At 41.1% G+C, this 27,076-nt stretch overlaps 1 long non-coding RNA gene across 1 annotated transcript in view; it reads left to right on the top strand.

The window, feature by feature from the left end:
* Positions 1-26,295, top strand: part of LOC145433197 (uncharacterized) — a 36,190-nt gene extending 9,895 nt beyond the window's left edge. Inside the window, exon 2 of the long non-coding RNA XR_013913065.1 lies at positions 26,179-26,295. This is a non-coding gene — a long non-coding RNA (uncharacterized LOC145433197). The remainder of the gene's footprint in view (positions 1-26,178) is intronic.
* The last annotated feature ends 781 nt before the right edge of the window (positions 26,296-27,076 follow it).

The following is a 27,076-nucleotide window of genomic DNA, read 5'->3' as shown; positions in this document are numbered from 1 at the left end:
TTTCGCCGCCTTCTGTTCTGCTTCTAAATAAATAGAGATATATTCAATGTCACTATTAATATTGGCGAGCCGTTACAACGAAGAGCAAAATAAAGCGGAAATCGCCATATATGGTTGGTCATCCAGAATCCTTTATTTGCTTCCTGGAATATGCAATTGCCGAAATCGGACAGCATGAACCAATTTGCAGAAAATTCCAGCAGATCTGATTGCTTTATGCTACTCTCGTAATCAGTGATCGCAGACACAAGAAAATGTAAAAGTGGAAATCAACGAGATGGAGAACTGCTCATTAAACATATGTTGCAGTCCTTCAACAAGTGATGACTAGCCCTATCTGATTGTGATAGCCTTCTGTCGAAGAAATGCCGATGTTGTGTAGGCTATAAAATGGGTTAAAATACTGATATCGCTCATTCAAGCCGGATTGGGCTGGGCAGTTCGTCATTAGCAACTCTTATCCTGCAGTCATCTTTATTACGGGTCAGGTGACCACTAACAACATCATTCCGCAATCAACTCATCAAGCCCGTGCTTTTCCTCATTGGAAATTGGGGGAGGGGTACAAACACCGAGTGTCCCGACCTTCTCCCATAGTTACCGATGGCAAAACTATAGTTTGAACCATACCTCTGTATATTATGATGTCGCATATACCGTTATGTAAACCCAAACATTTAATGTTCGACACGAAAACTAAAAAGTCATAATATTTTTAGTTTCAGGTTAATTGTGGACCTCTTCGCGTGAGGGGTTTCGGATGCAGCGGCTCCTGTGACTGCCTTATCATTTTCAACTACCGCAAAGTGAACCTGCGTTACCAGGATTTGCTGATATGGAATATTCACTGTTGATACGGCAAACGCATTCGCTTAGAGGGGTTCTTAGGAAAGCTAGATTTTACTAGATCGTCCCTTCAACCATCAATAAATAATGTACAACGACCTTGTCTACAATTGTCGCTTTAATCTATGTCTAGAGCCATTCCAAAACATAAATTGTATTGGTCGGCACTAAGACGTCCGACAGTCCATATACCGTCGTATAACCATGAAATATAGTAATTACTAGGGCGATTTTTTTACCTAAAAAAGAAAGATTTTGACCTAAAAATCTTCATTTCCGATTCGAACTGTCTTTGCTTGCAAAGTAGTCTGACCTGAAAAAACTTTTTTGACTCAAAAACTGACAAATTCGTTTGGGAAAAAAACTTTATTGTAACGAAATCTGGCCCTATGAAGAATTCCAGTAGTTACAACACGTATTATGGTAGAAACAATTGAAATTTGTTGGAGTACAACGAAATATACTTTCCTTCATTCTCGGGTAGAAAGTGTCCAGGAATTCGAGAACAATCTGTTGAAAGTGAAAATATGTCGCAAGTCAGTCTCACTTTTATAGTTTTGACTCGAATCAGGTCGAGTCATTTTCAATTCGCACCGAGTCAAGTTCGAGTCGGCGAGCAGAGAGTCGAGTCCGAGTCATAGTGTTTATAGTCGGAATGGTGTGAACCTCTGAAAGGTCCAGGTTCGTGTGAACGCGAACCTTTTTGAAATGTTATGTGTGAACGCGAACGTGAACCTCATGACGTCACGTGATGTCATATTGCTGATTCCAGCCCTACATTTCAGTGAAGTGATAGCTTATATTGTTGGCCGCATAATGCCACAATGCTGAAGTACATATTGACGTTTTAAACGATGCCGAATGTATCAACTGGGGCAATCAAATGATATCTTGGTCCCATAAAACCAATATCTTTCGTCGCTTTGCCAACAATTTCGACGAGGACTTGCAAGGAAATATATACGCCTCAACGGTCTAGGCCAGACCGTACCATGTATTCGGCGTTTGAGTATTGCTATTGCTTGATATTGAGGGGAGTGTAAGACGGGTTTCTATACTTGCTACCAATATTACCCCATTAAAAAGTTATACAGCAGTAGCCAACACCCCAATCGCACGCATTTTTTATGATACAATAAACATCTGAAATCAAAATTGACCCGATACGACTGCTAAATTTTTACATTAGACAACAACATCAATTTCATTGATTGGTTGAATAAGCATCATTCGCCAACTACATGTACATACTACATGTAGTGTATTTCGCTCTTGATGTTGTGTGATTGCATGTCAAACTCATAGCAGAGAGTCACTAAATATTCACAAACGGAAAGCTGGATATTTAGAACAAACTTTTGTAACAAAGCAAATAAAATATTTGAGATTGGCGGGTGATGTTTATTTTTATGCTGCCAGCGCCATGCATAGAATGGTGTGAAGTTGAAATGCAAAGAATTTCAAAGAAAGATGTTATAATGACGTGAAAAATGGTAATCTGTGAAAAAGGTTCACAGTCCAGATCCTACCAAGGTTTGTTTCTGAACGCGAACCCATAAATTTCTGAGGTTCACACACAGAACGCGAACGTGAACCTCACGTTCACACCATCCCTAGTTTATAGCCGAATCCGAGTCTAAGGGTGGAGCCCAATTCCTATCCTCAGCCAAGTTCTACTCAAATGCGTATCGATACTCAACTAAGTATCGATCGTTACTCAGCGTTGAGTGCGCGCCAATTCTCTCTACTCAGTTGAGTATCGATTTCCAGACGTCGTTTTCCGAGATAGCGTTGCCAGATTTTTTTCGCCTTCGACCGGACACGCGTGAACGATTTTGTCATGACAACACGACGCTGTCGTCATTATTTCGTCACTGGCCTACAAACTAGACGCAGTTCTCACTGATTTATCTAAATGCAATGAATACCCTCAGCTGATCCACACTCTTTAAAGATCATCTAATATGAATATATAAATCCTTGAAGATACCCGGAACGTTCCTATGCCCCACAGAAGTATATTTGCTAGACGCTACAAACCCATTCGAAATATATACAGATAAGTTTCACATGATGCGAACACGTAAGTGCAGACCAGAAATAACAAATAATGCATCTATTTCTTATTTCCAATAGCATATTGCTGCTATCGTCTAAACTGGCTTGAAGGTATAGCGACTCCATCCTAACCCTGATATTACCTGGAACTCAGTGGTGGCTTTTGGGGTAGGCGAGGTGGGCGGTCGCCCGGGGCCCCCCTGGTCGAAGGGGCCCCCCTATTCAGATTATAAGGATAATAACGAATAAACATGGAAATCCGTGTACCAAGCAAGAATATGATTCCGTGCGGATGTGTCAATCATCATCAAATCTATGCATTTGTTAGAAAAGTCCCGTATCCCGATGATGATCACGTCTCTGCATGCAGTAGAATTACTTAGTCTTGATGTAGTCTATCCTTAGACACATGCAATAATAGACATAGCCGAATCCAGCACCTGGTCAAACGTTACCGCGGGAAAGGGGGGTCTGGTGGGCGGAGCCCCCCCCCCCAGAAGTTACGGTTAGATACTTATAGCCCCCCCGGTAAGTCTCGCCCAGGGTCCCCCCGTTCGTAAGGCCACCACTGCTGGAACTCTATCTGCTGAGGTTCATACTGGGGTCTGTTCAAGATGTTTCATCCATTTAATTGTGGGAAGAGCATGCGTAATAATAAGTATCGTTAAGTTATATTATTCATCTGAACAAGTCACACACAATGTAAAATGCGATAAGACACAATGCGATGTAATGAACAGATGGGAGGATATCGAACGACACGCAGTTGCGATCTTTTTTTCTACTGACATCCACCTCGGCCTAGAGTGCCCGATGTCACAGTTCTTTTCGATGTTGATCTTTTTGAAGCCACGTCCCTTTCTAGTTATTTCCATTCCTTGTGAGTGCTTTCTCTTTGTCAGGTCTTTTTCTGGGCTTTTTTGTCGCCGTAAGAACCGCCACGGCGGGGGGGGGGGGATGCTAGCGCATTGAGACTGCAGAAGTTACCGTTCCGGTATACCGAGATGCCGTACGACAAGAAGTCGAAAGGGTACAGAAGATACAATTATAAACACAATATCCGTCCAAGCGCCACTGCGTTCATTCGCTCAGCAGAACCTCACTAGTGTACCTATTCCAGCTATATACGACAGTGCCGGTACTACGGTATTTGGCGGGTGTTGCCGGCAGTTGGCTGCCCGACCGTGAAAATTGACACTTAAGTCTGGTGGTGCGCTGACTTAGATTTGAGTGCCGATCTGGACGCATTTGAGTATGAGTATCCTTTTTGGCGTGAGTTGAGTTACGAAATCGTTGCTGAGTAGAGAATCGCTACTCAGTAGAGAAATTGGGCTCCACCCTCAGTCATTGCGTTAACTGTTTAGATTCGAGTTGAAGTCTTGTGAAATTGAATTTTTTCAACTCAGGTTGCTGATATCAAATGCTTCGTATTCATAATATACCAACTTCCCTCAATTTTTACAGTTTCTGGTCGCATTTTCAAGTACTGCTAAAAGCAGGGGTGGGCAATTATTTTGCTCCGCGGGCCAAATGAGAAAAATAAATACGTGGGCGGGCCGAGTGAAAAAATTTAGCTATATTCTCCAGCGTATTTTAATTTTATGTCTAAATTACATTGTTAATAAATGTTGCTCAGTGAATGTTTTAATATTAGGTAATGAGAAAGTGACGGTAATTTAAAAAAATGATCTATTAGCTGTCATGATTAGAAACAATGTTAAACATGATACATTTTAGCTCAATTTAAACCCCTAACCACATTCTTCCATTAAGACTCTAAACAGTGGTTCTCAAATTTTTCCAAGCACACCTCCCTTTATGATGGTGAACAACTTCGCGCCGATGATATCACAAAATATTAAAAAGTGCAACCAGAATGCTAGCAATCCCAACGGATAGTTTGATTGCATGCAAGATCATGGCTGTTGATCAGAGAATTGTGAAATATCAAAGTCGGAGAATACACGGAGCAACAACTACAAGTTGAGGGAGTGAGGGTATATCGTGCATAGCGCGAAAAAAATTCAATAAACTTCGGCACGCGCCACCCTTCCGATGCTTTCACGTCTCCCAGCTCGCGAATCACTGCACTGAAATGTATATGCAATAGTACAAAGCGTATGTCCATGGTCGCTGCCTCCCGGGCAGTGAGCTGGTTAAATAGCCTTTACGTTGAGCGAAGCATGCAGTTTTTCTGAGCTTCGCCCTCCCTTGACCTAGTGTTTCGTGCTTTTTCCATAAGACCGACTTTAATTAAAATCCTTAATCTCGGCGACATGGTCGGCAAAAACTCAAAGGCTGGGTTTACCCCTGACTCCGGTATGCGAATATTCAGTGCTCTAAATTCTAAACCTTATCCTTCTTTGAAATTCAGTTTTAGGCTTTCTATTTTGGCATGCCCGTTATACCTTATGGGTGATAGATAGCCTATGATGAGTCATATAGTAATCGCGAGCACTGATTGACTCGTTCTACGAATTAGGAATTAGGACACATATCACGTCACAAATTGAAACACATACTGTATAATGCGTAATGTGACAATGTCAACAAGGAAGGTTTGAACTAAACTCTATGGAAAGAGTGATTTCTTGTGACTTCAATTGCTACTCATACTTTGCCGCATTGCCTTTATTTTGAATCTGGATTACGCATGCCAGGTACATCTACATAGGCTGCGTAATCGTGGCATATTAATGTACATGTACAGGCTTCAAAATAAACAAATTTCCTGTTCATTTGATACAGCCTATGGCAGTGGTTCTTAACCTTTTTGTCTCCGCGGACCCCCAAGTTTCAGATCAAATTTATCTCGATTAGAATTGACTAACCGTTATCTGTCTTGTGCAAATATCGACCTCATGCTTGCGATAAAACAATCAGAATGCTAACAAGCCCAGCGGATAATTTGATGGCATGGACTGTTATGGCTGTCGAAGAGAGAATTGTCAAATATGAAATTAAAAGTTATACACAGAGCAATAAGTACTGCGGCTTTGTGCCCTCCTTCAGATGTTTTCACCTCATCCCAGTTTGAGAACCACTGTCACAAAAGAATGTGCATGGTTGCAAATACTTCAAAGTCACCCTGATGGACCTTACTACTCCAACTTACTATTTTTTGCACAAACCCCCACAAAACATCTCTAAGCAGCAATATGTTTGTATTAGTAGGCTATTGGCAAGTAAATTGAGTTTGCACTATATGTTATTTGATCTCAGACGGCCAATCTGGTTATGTGAGTCACGAAGTTTTAAAAGTAATAAAGTTAAACTGCCTCGTGTTTTGCCAAATCATAAAAAAAAAATGTTTCCACCATTTTGAAAATTTCGCGGTCTCGAGGACCCCCGGTTGAGTACCACTGGCCTATGGTTTTAGTCATTCAAAAAGCAAATTTTATGTTTTAAATTCTAAGCAACATTACGCGGGCCGCACGGAATAGCTTCGCGGGCCGCTCTTTGCCCGGGTCTGGCTAAAAGTGTCTGTATAGCTTGCCAAGAATGGAGAAAGAATGTTCGACAGTAGCAGTTGTTGGCTGACAACACTGAATTTGTGCGTGTGTAGGTACACTGCTGGTGACACACCTTGTTGCTTCATTCTAACAATGGTGTCTACATCACAATTTTTCATATTGCGCGTCTTGATATAAGAACCATGCAATGCCCGCGCAGTCTTGCTTCAGTTGGGATATTGCGGTACGTCGAGCATAACACCTTGTCAACCTATTCGTTTCATTTGAATGTTTATCATACACAATGAGCAGACAATGGGCCGTCTACAACAGTATGCCTATAAACAGGGTTGCCATGCCGTCCTTATTTCTAAGATTTGTCCTTATTTTGAAGGGTCACGCCTTAGAAAACTCAACTGTCCTTATTTCTAAGAAATGTCCTTATTTTCGATTTGCGTCCTTATTTTGTCTTATTTTCAACCGCTACAGAACTTCGATCGTTTTCCTCTGGTATCTGTGTTGCATAATATTCTAAAATTATGCTTTTTCGTCGAGATTTTACGACATCATAAATGAAAGGAACTCTCGTGACGTACACACCACAAGATTTGACTTCTAAGTGGTGCGATAGCTAGGGCAGTGAGTGGTGCTATAGCAGTTTCGTCTGTACCAAGCTACCGCAGCGGACGTTATTTAGCAGTAAACAGCAGTACCAGGTTTTTTCTATAAATTATATTGTACTTACGCATATAGTTTTAGCTACAAATAAGGCTAAATCTGATTAGTTTAAATCAGTGGTTCTTAACCTTTTCCCCTCCAGCGCCCCCTTTCAAAAATTGCATGGGTCTGGCGCCCCCCTATTTTAAGGACTGTAGTAAAAACAACGGGTAAGTGGTCGAAGTCCGGTTTAGGATAAGGACTTCAATATTATAAATATTTCACGCTTGAATTGCGCCAGAGGACCGCTCGACTAATTAACGATATAATAATTGTATGAGCTATATTCTGGATCAAATCATGCTTGTTATAATAACCATCGGGTAAGGCCTACGGGCTCACACTATTTGGTTCGAGCTCGATGTACACATCCCGAATTCACCTCTGCGATTGGAAATACGGTGAAGTTAGTTGTATTGGGTTTTGTTTAATTGCTTTGTGTGACTACTAAATCAACTTAGAATGTGGTAGAGATCTTTTCCCACACTAAAATTTGGTACTGGACCAAGGTCATAACATGAACATGAATGTTGGTCAGAACACTAAGCATTATCATCATTTATGATATGATGAAGAAATATTCTAACGATTAAATTTGTAGCTCTCAAATATTGTAGCTCTCAAGTATATTCTGTTAAAGATTTTGGCCAAAAAGCTTCAAAGCATCTTTAATGTAAATTTTTTTAGGATTCCAGGGATTCACTGATTAAATTGCTAGGTTGCCTAAAAAACGCTTCACAACAAATTTGGCTCAATTTCAACAAGTAGAAGCGGCCGCAGAGCTTATTTAAATTTTTGAATAAATTATAAAAAATAAATTTCAAATTTTATTGTCAACCCCATGAAATTGTTAAGTTGCCTAAAAGAACGACGCATAACCATTTCTGCTAGCTTTCAAACAGTAGAAGCGAAGTTGTTGCAGTTGAAACATGTGTATATGCAAAAATAGCCTGCTGGACGGGGAGTAATCCCAGAAGTATTGATAAAAAACTCAAATACCTTCGCTCGTACCGGTTGGAATATATGGAACTATTGTTCTACTGTATAATCATATTTCCTTACTACACCATCTACTGCGAGACCAATTTTCTTCAGTGCCCCCATACCGCCCAGCGCCCCCCCCCCATATCGCCCGTGAGCATTTGCGCCCCCGTCAAAATCTAAATCGCCCCCCGGGGGCACCAGCAATCATTCCCCACCGACGATTGCACATCGCAATTGTCCAAAGCAATATTCCCCGATTCCAACATTGCAAGTAAGTTTTCTTCGGCCAGGACCAAGACTAGAAGCATTGTTACTGGAGTTTTTGCTCCATACGCTCAAAAATGATTTTTTCTAAACATGGTGTACGGCCTTTTCCATCTTGGTTTACGCCTCTAACGAGGTGAAGAAGTTTGGCTTATCACCCTGAGGGTGGGTGGGGCTGATGAAGTGCTGTATCGGCCCTGAGTAAAGGTAAACCTAGACCTAAGCTGTCGTGAGATCCATGAAGCACTTTTAATAACAAGGAGTCGCTGGAGCAGATTGTTTCTGGTGAAAACTATGGAATGTGATATGTCACGGCTCGTATAAATACAAAGAATGTACAAAAACGCTTTTTCATGCTAATCCAATTTTTCGACTGTCCTTATTTTTGGATCCATGTCGATGGCAACCCTGCCTATAAAGTAGGCTACAAGCAGTAAATGTCAAACGATAAGTTCACCGACAGTGCAAAACCTACGATACAAACGAAATGCAGGTTGCAAACAGATTTTGACTTTTTAAACAATCTTGACATTTTTGACCTAACGCTACAATTTTGACCTAATTTTATGTAAAAATAAATCGCCCTAGTAATTACTCTATCGATGTATTGTCTTAATCCAGGGGCTTCCAAACTTTTTATGGTTGCGACCCCAAATTCTGTTTTGAAGATGTTCCGCGACCCACCTCTCAATTTGGCGTGCTGATTACTAAGAATGGTTAGAACCTGTGCATAAACCTACCCACAGGGAAGATGGCGACTCTATGCGCGCAGTAATATCAACTATGCAACCTCTATCAAGACTATATACTGTAGCAACGGATATAGGTCTTTTGGAAAGATTTCTATCTATATTCAATCGATGAAGTCAAGTAGTGCTACGTGAAAGTACTGCGTCACTCGAAGTACCGATAATGATGTAAGTTATTCGGTCGCACCGAGCGTGTGTGCGCGTCTACTCTTTAACACATGACAATATCCGCTCACTTTAGTAGTTTCTTGGATGGAGAAATTCCCATCCTATTGTTTCTATGCACCCCACCCTTTCATCTTCAATTCTTCGTAGTGGTGGCCAGACCTATTTCTTATGTTATAGTAGGTGACGCTTTGACTGATCTAATACCTTGTTTAGCGGGCTCGCATTCGTCAAATGTCGCTATTTTCTGTTTTGAAAAATGAGCTAATCATAGGCGCTGAACTCTAATTTTCCCTAGGTATGCGAGATCGATGACGTCACAAAGGGATGACGTCATAGTGCGCCAGAATTGGCAAATTAGCCGACTCGCAAGCGTTCAATATCACCTGGCACTTGTATATGGTGACAAAATTACGATATGATTAAGCAGGCCGCGTAGCCAGCCGGCCGCTTGCTGATTGATTGAATCCATTTCAAATTTATCAAGGTAGCATCAGTTTAGTATGGTTAAGAACATGCACCAATGCCGATAATACATCGATCGGATCAGCATCCTTGTGTACTCGACACATCACGCTACCATAAGATTACCAACGCGTGCGTGCGACTGTGTAGTCAATTAGCGAGCTCGCAATCTCCAACATATTCGCCAACACACGCGCCGACAATCGGGAGATTTCAATCACTCCGCCTCGAGAACAAACGAATACGCATCTTCGGCGACGGCTAATAAGGTTGCAGGACTTATTTTCCCAAATAAAAAGTCTGTTCTGGACTCTATTCATTAGTGACTTTGATTTCATAGGAGTTAGAAGTTTCAATATCAAGAGCCTGCAAGACATTTTCTGATCGTTCTGTTTTAGTATTAGCGTTAGTCAAAATCAATTACGCCGCTGTCTGTTCACGGTCAGTATGTGTTTCAATCAATTCCGTCCATGTTCATTGTTCAATGTCTGAGCCAGTCTGACATCACCATCACAGAAGAAGCGATAGTTCCGGCCGGCGCATAAGATATCATGTTCCTTCACAGCAGGAGATGACAATCGCAACATTTCGCGCATATAGAAATTGACATCTTTAGTATCGAGTTCTCGGTCTTGTTGCCTCGCGTTGCGTCTTCTGACCACTCGCGTTTGATCAAATATTCTGGCGCATAGCCGAGTTGTTATGGAGTGTGTTCTATAATGGAATCCGCATCGATTTCAGGTGGTTCAAACCTTTCTCAAAACTCAAGCCTTGACTCGCATCTTCTGATGGTTATTATTGGTTATGTTTAAGTATTAGCGGAAATTAAGTACGCATGTACGCACAAGTCACACATTTTTGCGGACATTCGATGTCAGTAAGTTTCGTGATATCAATCTTTAATCACAACCGATAGATAGGAGCCAAAGCATGCTAGGCCCGAGACGCGATAGTTAGGCCGGCAATGATATACTTCGAACCACGCAGATGCAATTGTGTAGGCCAACGATGTTATCGTGCGCAGGCCAGTGATGGTATAGTGCGCACCGGGCCTATTGCAGATGCGATTCATCAAGCCAGCGGAACTAGACCTGACGGAGACGCGATAAATCAGGCCTGCGACGATTGCGCGCGGTAATCAATGACCTAATTTCGCAATCATCTCAGCGTCGAAATCGCGTTGCGTTACATTGTGCACAAACGATTCTCGCAAATTGGAAACGCGCTTCCGGCTAATTGGCCGTGGCCGCGCGCAACACTGATAAAATACGGACAACTGAATTGTAACTGAAGGACGGAGTTTTGTTAAGCGCCTGAACGTATTGCTGCCGGTTTACTTACGTGTTCAGCAGCACTACGAAACGCTTATTTCTAAATCGATCAATTCACCAGTCAGTCAGTAACAGACCAAACCGAATTCTGGGTATGCCGCATACCCAAAAACATTCCTAGGTATGCGCGGCATACCTAGCATACCTGAGTTCAGCGCCTATGAGCTAATATTTTAAAAAACACTAAAACCTGATTAATTGGCATTCTCGTAATAGTCATTTGTATTTAATTTTCGTTTCTGCGACCCCAGAGAATAAGGAAGCGACTCCAGGGTCGGGAACCCCTGTTTCTAGCAAACCATCTGACAAAAGTTCTCATTCATCTGTGTTTTGTTCGTGTTTGATCCTGCAACATATGATGAGCACGACATTTGACTGATGATTCCATTGTTACGACGTTAACAGAAATATAATGCGGATTAGGATTTTATCATTTAACTCTTAAAATCACTCCAAGCTTCTCAAAGCCATGCAGTGTCAGCGTAAAATAACAGTCCCGCAATAAAATGTTTTCGGAAAAATCTGGAATGAACACCGTTTCCGAGCACACAAAGAAACGTGTATTGTAAATATAGATATAGATATAGGCTAACTATTTCCGACCTGCTCTAATAAAAATGCTGTATTCTGACAACATGTAACCTTCGTATTCCGAAAGACTTCATTTTGTCACCGAGCTGTTGATAAAAAGCTACGAAAGCAGGATAAGCATTGTAAACAAGCTTCAGCCGTAATGTTGAAACTACTGAAGGCGATAAGTGCCTAGACACATATCTAATCACAATTTTAGTTATGTAGGCTTTTCGAAGTACAGAACTTCAATATTGCAGCAAACAGTACGGTCATATTGCCATATTTATTCCACTGGAAGCTTTTCGACTGGCTTTCTTCAGCAGTGAACGCCGGTAAATGAGGTTAACCAAGTTCGAAATATAGAAAGAATTTTGTCGTTGTGACGTAATAAGGACTAGTGCACATAGTCGCGAACGGCGCACGGTTACGGTACAGCACGCACAAAATCATCTGTAAAACAGCCGAATGACGAAACAACACTAATGGAAGATTCCCAGTGTGTAGAGATGTTCCTTCTGGCATTCTGGCGGCAGAGGATCGGCTTTTGCAGCTTTATAATGGTTGATTCAAGGACCTCTAAATGAAAAAGAGAACGACCTCAAGCAACTATGGAAAACTGATTATTGCTGTAATGTTTTGCACACTCTGGGTGTTTTAATATAGGTGCTGTCCGATGGCAGAATTACATCCTGTTACTTGGTCATAATCACGCATGGTAACTATAGGGACCGTGATGATGAAGCAGACGTGTCATCACCCTGCGAATTCCTAATTTGACGTGGGACGTGTTGACGAATTCTTTGTTGCAAGCGTTGAGATGTGCGACCCACATACCGACTGTCGCATCGGCACGTATATTGGTATAAATTACGTTACTCTGATCAATCGCAGGAAGCACATCCTTACGCGTATTGTTTGCTGCAATTTTAGTTATAGACTCGATGAAACTATAGAAATTAAACATGGAACGGCAACGACCGATTTTGCAGCTTCGTTCCGCTTCGCCGAGGCTGGAGTGGAGAGTGGTTTTGCGTAAGAGACTGTAGGATTTCTGGCAATAAAAAAGCTATCTTCCCGAGCACAGAAATTATTGAATATGGTCTTGATCGAAAGCCACTGTTGCACCGATTCCGAAAATATAAATTAAAATAATGATCAGGCACTGATCCACCTAGAATCCGTCCTCACAGTCGAAATATCGGCATTGTTCGAACAATCGGAGAGTAGCAACGGGTCATTGTTATGGTCACTGTGTTGCGGTTACCCGATTGTTCTGAACAATGCCAATATTTCAGACTCGGAGGACAGATTCTAGGTGGATCAGTGCCTGATCATTATTTAAATTTATATTTTCGGAATTGGTGCAACAGTAGCTTTCATTCAAGCCCAGTTTCAATAATTTCTGCGCTCGGGAAGATAGCTTTTGGATTGCCAGAAATCCGACAGTCGCTTACGCAAAACAATTCTCCTCTCCAGCCTCTGCGAAGCGGAACGAAGCTGCAAAATCAGTCGTTGCCGTTCCATGTTTAATTTCTATAATGAAACACTGGATTTCGCACGGACGAGTGCAAAGCTTCGGCTGTGGCTTCCTTTTCTGTATGACGTCTTGGTTACCAACTGAAACAAAGTGGAATCGCATGCTGACGATCGCACAGATTTCCTTGGAGGTGGCATACGGGCGTCAGGTGAAACACCAATAGTATATGATGTACACGTGGTATAAAAAATATCATAATTAGAAATGATGCTAACTCCAGTAAACGTACATTTAGATAACGCTATCCTGTCTATATTCAAATCTTTATTGTACTTTGGTTTATGTGAAACTGAACCGTTTTGCTATATCAACGATGCAAATTTCACTGACACAATTTTGTGTATGCTTGGTTTTATGTGTGAAAGTCAGCTGCATTCTCCCGCATTGGGATATTTTGAGGCCAAACCGCATGTCGCCCCTTGAAGGCAATAGGCGACTTGAAGTTTTATCGTAACCCTAATCTGTCTGAAATATACACAGAAGCAGTTACCCAAGTACCAAGAAATTCGGAAAGTATTCACGGGTAAATTGTTCTTGGAGAGCAGCGTCTGAGGTTCATCCTATAACCCGACAAAGCAATCCAATAAAAGAGGGACACTTGACAACATACAAAAATTATTCTGGTCATAAATAATGTTTACGACTTCTTAAGCCCATTAGCGAAGAAAGTCTATGTAAACGGATCTACTAAAAGTTATGAAATATGTAATATTTAATAAAATATGAAGATTGTGACAGTGACAGCATTGCATTTGTGACGTCGCTGTTGATAATGACGTCGTTTCCTTTTGTTCGATTCAATTTTCATAACGGGAATCTGCTACTCAGTAAACAACCTGATCACGATTCCAGAATAAATCTCTATGATAAAAAAGTAGATTTCTCATAAATATTGTGACACTCGACAGTCGCGGCGAATGTAATTAGGGCTGATGCCAGACAATGATCGATGTGACATTTACCGCTCCAATATATCTATCTATCTGGTCAGCTGTCAGGCGGAGATGTAAATGTCAAAATATTATCAGACACTCAGTTGCTATATAGCTATTTTCAACTAACCATCATCATCAAATGAATGTGAATGTCGTTGAGAGCTTTCGTACGGAGAAGTTTGAAAATTACATTATGGATAAAACCGGTGTCCATCAAGAACGGCTTGTTTTTGTCAATCCATACGGGTATACCCCTTATACATCCAATTCACAAAGGTATTATGAGATTCGCGAACGAGTCGAAATAGCAAACGGCAATAGCAATACTTCTTAATTTGTATCCATCGGCTTAGTAAGCATCAATCAGTATGCAGTTATTTTCTTGTCGCGTGAAGCGCGAAGTTTGGAGAGTGAAAGAATTAAGGAATCAATGTTATCAATTTGAAAATTACTTAGTTGAAGGATGCTATTTTTCGTGAACTCATGTAATGATTGTCGCTACTCGAGAGATATTGGAATCGCGTACACTTACCAGACTCAACTCCGCCTCGCCATGCTATCCGCGTAAGCGATGTCTCATAAAAGGCTATATAGGACTAGGACCGTGCTAAAAGTTGGCGGTTACGGATTCGAAAATAAGGAATACCGGGCTGGTGTAAATAACCATTGTAGTCGACAAACACCATGAATACCATAAACAACAACAAACAGACTCAACTAAAGGTAGAATTCTTTTTCGATTCGCATTTCAACATGGGGCGCATTTTACCGCACGGGGCTTAGGACTATTCGGTGCTGGCTATTTCGGTGTCTGAATATATCAATATCGAAGGTTTTGGCCTACATGCGATGATAATTTTGGGTCACGGCTTTATCAGTGATCTTTGTGGCAACGCTCTTCTCGTGAAGTCACGTGTTGGCCAAATCTTTACATATCTTGGTGTGTCATGGCGAGGAACTGATCAGCGCCGAAAACCCTATGATTGACCCGAAGGTCAAGGGCCCTATAAGCAATGTTCTCATCATTTCGAATACAGGTAGACTTATTGTAATATTATGCGTATGTGTCGTTCAGGAGTGGGTATACGCACAAAAAATCAAGACATGCATACAGTGACTCTATAAAGTGCGCGAAGTAGTTGCTGTGAATGATTCTGCAACAAAATACTCTACACAGCGATATAATGTCGGGTCACCATCGAGTTTGGTTTAAATATAAGTTGCCTGAATTTTTTTTAAATTTGTTTTTCCGGATCATTTGAATTTTTGGATCGTGTTTCGCGGTCGTAAAAATCGTCTCGCGGACCCCAGTTTGAGAACCACTGATTTATATCGAAATCCGTTTTCGGATATTTGATCCCACAATTTCATGTAGGAGCAACGTATGACATGGCTTCTTGTTCGGAGAGCGCCGGCAAGTCGGGTTAATTCAGCAGGGCGCTGGAGACAGTCTTCGTCAATTGGCCCGCTTCTTCGTTGTCGCGAATGCCTACATGACCCGGGATCGAAAAGGAATGATACGTTGACGCCACGTCGACGCAATTGAAAAAGAGTAGAGAAAATTTCATAAAACTGCAGACACAACAGCTACAACACCAATAGGGTGCGGTTTCGAGTCCGCCCGAGGTATACTCTACAATCCCTTCCTGAATGAAGAAAGTGACCTATAGGCTTTCCTCGCCATCTGATCCGCGTAAGCGCGCGGTGTCTTAAAAGTCGAGAAGTGGGCTGGTCAGCGGCAACGGAATCATAATAAAGAATATAGGCCTCCACATGACTATTGTAGTTAAAGCATCATTGAATACCTGAGACAACAATGCTGCTAGCCAACAACTGCTGCTGTTGAACGCTTTTTCTCCATGTTTGCCAAGCTAAGGACATAGCCTATAGTTCCAACCAGAAAATTTTTGTGCAACAATGCCTAATTTACTTTCTTGTGGTCAGAATGATGTCAAAAATTAGTTTGTAATGTAACAATTTTCAATTTTTCGGTCATAATTTTTCATTTTAGGTCATAAAACAATCGTCATACTGATTTGGTGTAAATGTATATCGTGCGTAAGTGGCATTTAGAAATAGAATTTGAACACTACAAACATTGAATACTATCACTATACTGAAATTGATATCGACCCAGACATTTGTTGTTCATCCCCAAGTCACCATTCCACAAATGTCATATCCACAACATTCCCATAATATGATTCGATATTACGTATTTACCTCCGCCAATCACGATTTGGATACTCGCGGGCGTGAACGGGACGTGGAATTGGTATTGTAAATGTGAATCAAATCAATAATTTATTTAGTATATAACGATATATAGATGGATATATTGACATATAACTATATACACGGGGACACTACAAAATGAACTTATTCGCAGAAGTATGCTAATTTTTGAACGAGTTTAATCATACCATTTATTTGTATGAAATGGTGATAGGTGGTTGCATTTAAAACAAAAATGAATTAAAAACAAACACGTTTAGAACAAGGCCTTGTGTGAGACATGTTTTTTTTCAAGTCATGACGTCATATTCGTGATTGATACCTCGACTATATCCAAGGTTGCCATCGACATGGACCCAAAAATAAGGACAGTCGAGAAATTAGATTAGCATGAAAAAGCGTTTTCGTACATACTTTGTGTTTATACGAGCCGCGGCATGTCACATTCAGGGCCGTAACTGCCGCACCCCAAACCCCCTAATTGGGGGGGGGGAGCTCGAAGGGAGCCCAAAATTATATCGTGAATTAGCATAAATTATGGACTTTTTTTTGAAAATGTATGCATCTTTTTCAAAATATTTTCAAGCTAGGCGCGATTTCAAGTTGCCAAGTTTCTTGATTTTGGGGTACTGTTCCCCCAACATAGAAATGGGCATATCGGCGTTGGTCATTACCGGGCCACGATTCACCAAGACTTACAGAGTTTTAGGCCATGTAACATGCGACCGAAAGAAGTGTGTCAGAACGATCGACAGCAAGAAAACCTTGGCCGAAAAGGACTGCCCTTATGCTGACCGAAAACTTCGTTATATATACAAAATACATATAGGTTTATTAGGCGCCTAAATGACTGGCGCCGAATGTTCCTGTCTTAGCAAGCTGAGCCTCACAAAACAACTACCATCCCACAGGGAAAAATTATATCCCAGTGAAGAAATACCAATTTGAAATCGTGTGCGTCTTTTAGTTTAGTAGCCTATACGTTTGGGCGTTTCTATCTTTTTGATACAGCCAACAGGAGGTCACGAAATAACATCATGTTACTGAGTCATACCAACGGGCCCTACAGTTTTCATAACACCTCACTGTGCTCTACCGGTAAATCTGATTAGGTGAGCAGAGAAGACAAAAATTGATAGCAATATATATGCAATTCCCGATCTTATTGACCGATTTTATCCTGAATGATTGAAGATTTTTGCGCTTCGCACTGGCTCAATAAACAGTACGACTAATTACGTGGCAAAAGCGAACAACGTGATTGGGTGTAGGTTTATCACCCTATGCGGCCTATGGGAACCCAAGACCCAAGTTTTTTTGAGGGGCCTGACGAAGTGCTGTTTCGTTCCTGCCAACGGGTATACGCACGAAGATGTAAAATTACTATTGAGGGGCCTACCTTTTCCAACACGCCTCACTCAGCTCTACCTGTAAATCTGATTACGTAAGCAGAGAGAGGATAAAAGATTGATAGCAATATGTATGAAATCCCCATCATATTGACCGATTCAATCATGAATTATATAAATTTCTCGCGCTTCGCGCGTGCAGGCGAGAAATGAGAATAACTGATTCAGCTAACGCCCCCAAATATAGATAATAATTAGCGATAAAGAGTGAATACCCAGAGGGGGGTCTGGGGGCCGAAACAGCACTTCGTCAGCCCCCCCCCCCACCCAAAAAGAAAATGTTGGTCTTGGGCATCTGTATTGGGTGATAAACCAATCTTCGTCGCCTCGTTGTGATTAGAGGCGTCAACCAAGATGGAAAAAGGTCGTACTCCAAGTTCAGACAAAATCATTTTTTGAGCGTATAGATCAAGAACTCCAGCAACAATGCTTGTAGTCTGGGTCCTGGCCGAAGAAAACTTATTTGCGATGTTGGAATCGGGGAATATTGCTTCGAACAATTGCGATGTGCAATCGTTGGTGAAGGATGATGGCTGGTGATTGACAGTATGGAATGCCGAGTAGGGTTGTTCAAAAAAATTTATTTTCCAAATATCACTCGCCTAGTGACTAAATCGTCAGGTTGTCCAAGAAAACGATGCACACCAAATTTGACTCAATTTCAACCAGGAACGGCCGTGCAATCTTGAATTGAAAGTTTTAAATTAATATTAAAAATAAAAAAATAAAAATTCTCAAATTTTTCTGTCAACCCCATGAAATTGTTGTTGAGCTGTCTTCAAAAACGATGCAAAACAAATTTGAGTCAATTCAGACTAGTAGAAGCGGAGTTATGCGAGTTTTTCGTTGATAATTCTCGGATTATCCTTGACGTCCGCTGCGTTAGCTTGGTACAGACGAAACTGCTACACTACCACTCACTGCCCTAACGATCTCACCACTAAGAAGACAAATCTTGTGGTTTGTACGTCACGAGAGCTCCTTTCATTTATGATATCATAAGATCTCAACGCAGAAGCATAATTTTAGAATATTATGCAACATACCAGAGGAACACGATCGAAATTCTGTAGTGGTCGAAAATAAGACAATATAAGGACGCAAGTCGAAAATGAGTACATTTCATAGAAATAAGGACAGTTGAGTTTTCTAAGACGAGGCCCTTCAAAATAAGGACAAGTCTTAGAAATAAGGACGGTATGGCAACCCTGACTCTATCGGTTGGTAATTGTCCGTAGGCTCATAAAACATGTTTTTGGGAGAGTATTTGCACAATTATGGCATAATTGTACAACTTTATTTTTTTTAGAAAGGCCTCTGTTCAAAACACTGTTTAAAAACATATTTCAAACAAAGTGTTTCAAAACCCCGTTTGTTTTAAATGCAACCCATAGTGATAGGTATATCTCATTCTTTTTGTGAGGCCAGTGTACCGTACAGAGTACAGCGACCCAATCGTCGGCTTCTAACGAAGCATCCATTCATTACGGCGTGAATTTCATTCGCCTGGATCTTTACTGTAATCATTTATTACTAGCATGGCTGCGCAAAATTGAGTATCGGAATGAATCGATTCTAAATCGAGTTTTAGTAATCTAGAGCGGAGGTAAGTAATATATAGTTTTAGGCTTGGAGTATCGAATGTAAACATGGAATGGCAACGACCGATTTTGCAGCTTCGTTCCGCTTCGCTGAGGCTTTTTTCAGACTTATTATACGGCAGCGACTGTAGGATTCCTTGCAATCCAAAAGTTATCTTCCAGAGCGCAGACTTTACTGGATCTGGTCTTGATTGAAAGCTACTGTCGCACTGATTCCGAAAATATAAATGAAAATATGGTCAGGCTCCGTACTTAGATGAAATATCACCCTCAAGATCTAAGATCTGCATTGTTCAGAACAATGTGACGACCGCAAAACAATTACCCTTTGCGGCTCTTCGATTGTTCGAACATTGCCGATAATTCAGACTTGGAGGGTGAATTCTGGGTGGTTCAGTGCCTGATCATATTTTAATTTACGTTTTCGGAGTCGGTGCGACAGTAGTTTTCGATCAAGACCAGATTCAGTAAATTCAGCGCTCTGGAAGATAACTTTTGGATTGCCAGAAATCCTACAGTCGCTGCCGCAAGATACGACTGAATAAGGCCTCAGCGAAACGGAACGCTCGCTGTCGTTGCCATTCCATGTTAACATTCGATACTTGGAGTATTCGAGTATTACTCGTTATGACGTCATAGCAGCATAGAAAATGTGGGGAGTTCAAAAATATATCCTTTTATGTGACCACAAAGAATATAACGTCAATTCCACATCGGTATTTTTCGGCCCCGCGTACTTTATTGTTGTATGTGACAATGCCGCGGATTTATCACAACTTTGCAGAAATGCCATTTCCCCTAACGCGAAATGCTCAGTGCTACATGTTTCGCATGCCGCAATTGCAATACCGCTAATCGATGTTTCGCGGCTTCCACAGTGGAAAATACTATCACAACTATACTTTCCGTTGATATTGTTTATTGTTTTGCTCACAACATTGGCGCTTATCGCCTGTAAGGTCATTTGCGCCCAGCACGGTAATTTCATTTACAACAGTGTCTTTTGTGGTGTTTTTGTCATATTACAGACGACTTCCGTTTTCGCTCTCTCCCGCCATCGGCCACTCTCGTTTTTCGTGCATCGGTATCTTGAGTCTTTGCTGCCCACTATTGGCTCGGCTCACCTTCACTCTGGGCTTTTTCATACAATACAATCGCAGTGAGGTTAGCGATGATCTGAGTCCAGATAAACTTCCTACACATAGAACTTGGTCCGAACCGGGACGGGAACCGCTGCCGTTGGTGTCGTGACGCTGCGCCGCGGCTTCCCATTTCCGTTGATAAATTACCTCTTACTGGCAATGAACGCATAATTTCAGGACTTGAAAAATCGTCTTGCACTACTGGACTCGAATCATTGTGCTCAGCCCTAATTACTATAGCCGATATCCTAGTTCTGAGCTGATACCAACAACACCGATACAACATACTCATGCCGATAAAACCAACATATTCTATGCGCTGATATCAAAACATGACATGATTCAACTCGACTAGATGATCACCAGATCTAGAACAATTAACACTTTAGCTGCCAAGGCCTATTATGGAAATTGCCAGTAAACGCCAGCGAACAATGAATTTTCGACTAGTTGGATATTTGGATGGAATCGGGCGTGCTGATAAGTGCAAACCTTGCGCAACTTATGAAAAAAAATTTTTTTTTCAACATCAAGGAATTATGAAAATAATTCAATTTTTTTGCTGCTCATTTTATGAAAAGCCACCTAGTGGTCAAACCAAAAAAAGGTTGACCTATTGTATGCAAATGTGATTTAAAAAAAATACTCCCGGCAACGAAAATGGGGGTTTATGACAACAAGCCTATTCAGTAGCCTCGGATACCGCCGTAATCCGGGGATAAAACCAATTCCGGACTTTACTGTACTCATTTCAAAAATATCCTAAATATAGGATCGCTGGCAGTTTATGGGATTGAGTAAAATCCTATATTTAGGATTGTTGGCAGTCAAAGTGTTAATTGCTAATTAGTGGCAGTAATTTAAAAATGTATCCCGTATAAACTTCAAATATCTATAATACAACTTCATGCGGGTTAGAAGCTTAGTAAACTTACAGAAAACGATCTATAAGTTATTCGGCCGCGCCGAGCGTGTGTGTATGATTCATACTCCCAACACACAGCAATACCGGCAACTTTTAGTTCTCCCGGAAGGCAAAATAACCGTTTTGCTGGTTTTTATTGTGCTCCTGACACTTCATAGTGATGACCAGACACCAACCATAAGTTATAGCAGTAGGGTTGCCATACGTCCGGAATTTCCCGCACATGTCCGGAATTTCACTGTTAAAACTGCGTCCGGGAGGAATTTCTAAAATATGTCTAAATGTCCGGAATTTTGAAGTAAGCTAATAATTTTTTCCTAAATCAACATAAACAATATTATGTTTTGGGCAGATTTTTGATACATGAGATTTTTCTTCTCGCTGCGCGCGATGTTGTATCCCATATATGACTTTTAATATGGAGAATACCACCCTCGCAAAAACTGCGATAAAAATGAATAAAAAACATTCATTTACAGAAAGAAGTCTAATTGTAATCGCAATAACAAGATAACGATATATTTGTAGAATCGGTTTAGGCCGTTTGGATGCTTTGTTCAAAGATAGTGGTTCTAAACCTTGAAGTAGTTTGCGTTTATCCTGGGGTTCGCGAAGATGTTGAACTTAATCAGCTTCCAAAATAGGCCGTAAGTTTGGGAAAATGTGCCGACCTTTAATTATTAATTAGCTTATCAAATTTTGATCCGGGCCACGGAACATTTTCAAATTGGAAATGAAGTCACGACCATAAAAGGTTGGAAACCACCGGATGTGCGGTGTTCATATAGCTCAGTGGTGCAGTGCGCACCGGCATTAGGCTGATAAATAATATTATCGGTGTGGCATGAACATGACTTGACGATGTACAACTACGCTCCTTGCAATTTTGAAGTCATCATCCTCTACCAGCTCTACCGCTAACTCTGATTATGTGGGCTGAGAGAGGATCAAATCATATAGTAATAGATAGAAGAACTAATATTATTGACATAATTCATTCAAATCATTTAACGACGAGATGCATATCGAAACCAGATGCATGTAGTAAGCCCCCAGAAGTTGCATTGATTTCCCCGCGATGGCCCCATGTTTATTTGGGCGGGAGCTGAGGGGGCTGAAAAAATGTGGCTTCGGCCCTGGTTACAACTTGCAACACACAATCACATACTCCTGAACCGGATCGTGACCGCCTCTAGTTGATAGACAAAGCTTTGCTGGTGTGACGTCATATTGATCGACCGTGTGCTCATGCCTACTTTTGAAATCCGCTAGTGGGCGCTAAAGAGCGTCCGGAATTTGTGTTACAAAAATATGGTAACTGATCTAATGCCTTGTTTACCGGGTTAGCATTCCTTGGAGGTGGTGTTTTCTTCTATTTTGAAAAATAAACTGAAATATTCAGAAATGAGCCGCCGATAGGATACGCTTATTTAGCACTCTTGTAATTGTCATTGGTATTTAATTTTCGTCTCCGTAACCCCTGAGAATAGGCAAACGACGCCATTGGGGTCGCGACTCCTTGTTTGGAACCCCTGGATTAAAGAGACTAGAAAGTCAAACGTTTGAAAAAACATCAAAATATTTTGTTTTTCTTCTTAGCTGGAAATATTAACACCGTAACTATACTCCTACCTCATGGCCTTATCCCAACCAAAACATAACTAGCAATTGCATAATTTCGATTTTACTCGGCACCTCTTTATTATCTTTTATTACTGGTGAAATGTTCATTAATGAATTTCTCCATTGTAAAATTTTGTTACATAGCTTCATCATAAATCGAAATTTTATATGGCATACATCTTGTAAAAGTAAAGTATTCATTCATGGTTTTTGGAAAAGTTAACATCAAGATATAAGCTGTACTCATAGTCGTTTAGCCTAGACGGGCGACAGGCACAGTTACCACAAAGTAATAATATTTTACTGAAGAAATACAAATACAAAAAAATCTCATGATAATCACTTTCATTATATTTTGAACTATGAGGTGCGCACGATACCTGACAACACCTTTCAGCAAATAAAGCTGGGGCGGGCAACATATACCGCCCACGACGGGATTTTGAGCGGCTCGCGGACAGCTTCCGGTCCTACATAATAATTTGCTAGCAAACCTTTTTCGACCATGAACATATGTAAGACAAAGCGACGTTCCGATGTAGCATATGTTCACATGCATTCTTTACTAAGGGTTTGTACGTCCACGAGGCAGCGACAATTCAAAGAACTTGTTGACAACTTTAATCGCCCACAGCTATTGAAGTATATTACGTTAATAAATTCATTGACTACTGCGTTTGGTCTCTATGCGTTACTCTTAAAATGTACATTAAATGCGATTTATTCCTTGTATGGGTGGATAAATATGTGATTAATGTATCGATTCAAGAATCCGCCCGCCAAGTACTTCATTTTCCCACATCCGGCCCTTCGACTGGAGAAGTTTCCCGCCCCTGAACTAAAGCACGGCTGACCAACCCTTTTGCTATTTAGGGCCGTATATCGATTACTTTGGTAGCCTACGGCCGCATTCCAGTATACAGTCGTAATGAACTAACCTGGAGGTCAAATACCCATGTTACACTGTCCATGTCCAATTGCCCATTGCCAGTGAACTCCGTACCAATTTATTTACCTCATGTCGGCGTATACCATACCCACGGAAATCGTGAGCAGTGATGTTATATGAATAACCACAGGGATTCGTGTGCTAATAGCGCGAAGCGCGAGATTTTTTTCATATTCATGAGTGAATTTCGTCGTTAATATCGGTATAGTTTCACATATTACTATCAAATATTTATCCTTTCTCAGCCCATGTGATCAGACTCACCGGTAGCGTTGATACAGGGATGTCTTCGATAATTTAGGGAAGTCTGCTGTTCGCATCTGTTGTGGGGCTCAGATTACAAAGAACACTATATTAAATTCAAGTCGCATTGAACCGCGCGTATCGCGAAGAAATTTTCAAGAATAATTCAAACCCCTCATTAGTTAGGGAGCCAATTCGTAAATTCAATTTGCATATTGACGGCCGCCAACACATTCTAGTCGAATTAAGTGTCGACGGCCGCATAATTTTCCTTCAACTGCCGCAGATTGGCCACCTCTTTACTAAACAATCGATATCGGGGTTAGCTAGACACGTTGCTTGCTGAAAAACTATCTCCTTGGCTCGGTCTTTCGGGGAGCCTGAAGTCATTCTCTAATCGTCTCGGTCTTGGCAGTGGTGGGCCATTGCACGCCTAGGCAATGTGCCCAGCCCATTCATCTCAGCAAATTATTCGTCCATGGAATGATGTTACCGTCGCCGAAGCCGTATCAGCTATAGTGAGGAATAGTGATGCTGGGCACAGGAGAATAGCTTACTTTGAACAATAACAATAATATGTTTATACTGAAATCAATTTAAGCATTTCAAAATGTTTACTAAGTGTTCTTCCGAAATTTCAAATAAGGTCGCGGGCCGCGTGTTGATGACCCCTGTGTTACAACGACTGCGACATAAACTGAACAAGAAATATTGTGACGTATATAAGATATTGCTATTCGTAATAATATTATAATTGGATATATTGCTATAAACTTTTGATAATCGCCGAACCCACGAGACCAAATATACTGGTAGAGCTAATTTAGAGGTGCTGATGCCGCCTTCGAAACTTTAGGAAACGTAATTATTACTTAAATGTCTTAGGGCGGGCCTATTGGTATTAATTACTTAGTTGCGTGCCTGGTCAAGATCGTCACTACAGTCAAAAGATATTGGAATAACGCACATGTAGAAGTATATATATAATCGAAGGTTTCGGCCAACAGGCGGCGGTCTTTTTCGGCAAAGGTGTTCTTGCCACCGATCTTTCGGCAGCGCACTTCGCTGATACGCATGCTGGTCGAAACTTTATACGTCTCGGTGTATCATGGCGCGTTAATGGCGGGCACCTAATAGTCATTCACCAGCAGATTGAAAACCCTTAAACTACAGCATCCCAATAAAGGCCTCAAGCGATAGTCAGAATATGCCGTTATTGCGCATAAAGTCGGACCTGTAAATTAACATTTTTATTGGCGTGTTCCTACTACCTTACGTACATTAAAGTCGAGACTTCCAGCGCGAAGAAAACCGTCAAGTTGAATAAATTCTCCCAGAATACTGCATACTTTACGTTGATTTACGGTTTTATGTGGTTCGTAGGTTTACGACGTACTACGTGTATTACGTTATGACAAAAATTAGTCAACATATGGCACAAATTTGTATACGTTGCAATATACTCCTATGGTCCAGGAACCAATCGTCGTTACGCCATTCTTGACTCTGCAACCAACTACCCTCCAATAATATTATAGCTTGAGTCGTACCAAAAACAAAAGTAAATGAGGGTGATAAATCGTTCGTGATGAAGTTGCTCGATGGAAATATTGTGACACAACAAGCAACTAACGTCAACATTTTATTATCAGTGATACCCGCTAGGTGGTGCTCTAACGGTGCTGCTCATAATCGAATTCGACATCTGTGGTCAACTGATCAATACCGAGAATGCTGCAACCGAGAAGACACGGTCTGGAGTGGAGGTTGCAGAGAATGTACAATACCAAAAATGTATATTACCGACAATGGGCATCACCGAGTGCAGCAATACGAAACGAAGTTGAAAAAAAAAACTGAGATTTTGCCTTCAGTGTACAACTGTATGCCCTACGTACACAGTAGGCTACATCCATGCCATTGCCCATCTTTTCACTCAGTGTGCCTGCCTCCTTTTTACATCGCCTCGGCCAAGGTGGGTATCTGATTTCAAAGACTACTCCAAGTCGTTTCGACACCTTCCTATCTTTTCATTGTATCGCAATTTTGTGGTGTATTGAACTGATAAAAATTGCTAATAAACCGAACCGAATCTGATTTAATGGTACTGGACCGCTTGTCATGCGCTAGGGAAACGCCTCTTGGAGATCAATTGACCACAACCAATAAACGTCACATCAATACCATCGTTCAAGTACTCAAAATGCTTGTCTTACTGTTTGGGTAATAGTGGACGTTTAACTGCTACTTACCATGCATATCGACATTTCAGTTACTAAAGAACTATATAACGGTTTTCTTGTGGATAAGGATACCACGGTTCGCAATAGTAGCCATATGCACTGCTAGAATGACTTGAGTCAACTTTTACTTATTACTCGACTTGACTTGAGTCACTTTCCAAAAATTACTTGACTTCACTCGATCGACGTTTCAGAAACGTGGATTGACTCGTGAGGACGTGAGCAAAATCAACGAGGCAATTTTAAGTCATCAAGTAATCGGTGTCGACTACATCGCTGTGTCTTGTATGTGTTCGGACTTCGGATTGTTCGCGATACGCTGGTTTGACCGATGTCAGCGCCGGCAACCAATCATTTTATCGATTGTACGTTTTGGTTTTACTGAATGAGTCTGGATTGTTACATCACAAATAAATTGACCACAACTCAGTGGCCAAGCTTACAGATTACGGTGTCGTAAACTAGTACTTAGCAATCTAGGCTATGCCTGTTCTACAGACTGCTCGCCGAACTCAGTGCTCACCCGAACCAATTCTCTTGTATATTTTGAATTTATATAGTTTATATCGCTCGTCAGCAATAGGAGCAGGCTAAATTTATTTTCATGGATGCGTAGAGAACGAGTGTATT

This window comes from Botryllus schlosseri, chromosome 2, assembly GCF_051294905.1.
Source record: "Botryllus schlosseri isolate E-star chromosome 2, Bs_hap1, whole genome shotgun sequence".
NCBI classification, from domain to species: domain Eukaryota; kingdom Metazoa; phylum Chordata; class Ascidiacea; order Stolidobranchia; family Styelidae; genus Botryllus; species Botryllus schlosseri.
The sequence above is the reverse complement of the archived record's forward strand: the minus strand, read 5'-3'. Positions and strand labels throughout refer to the sequence as shown.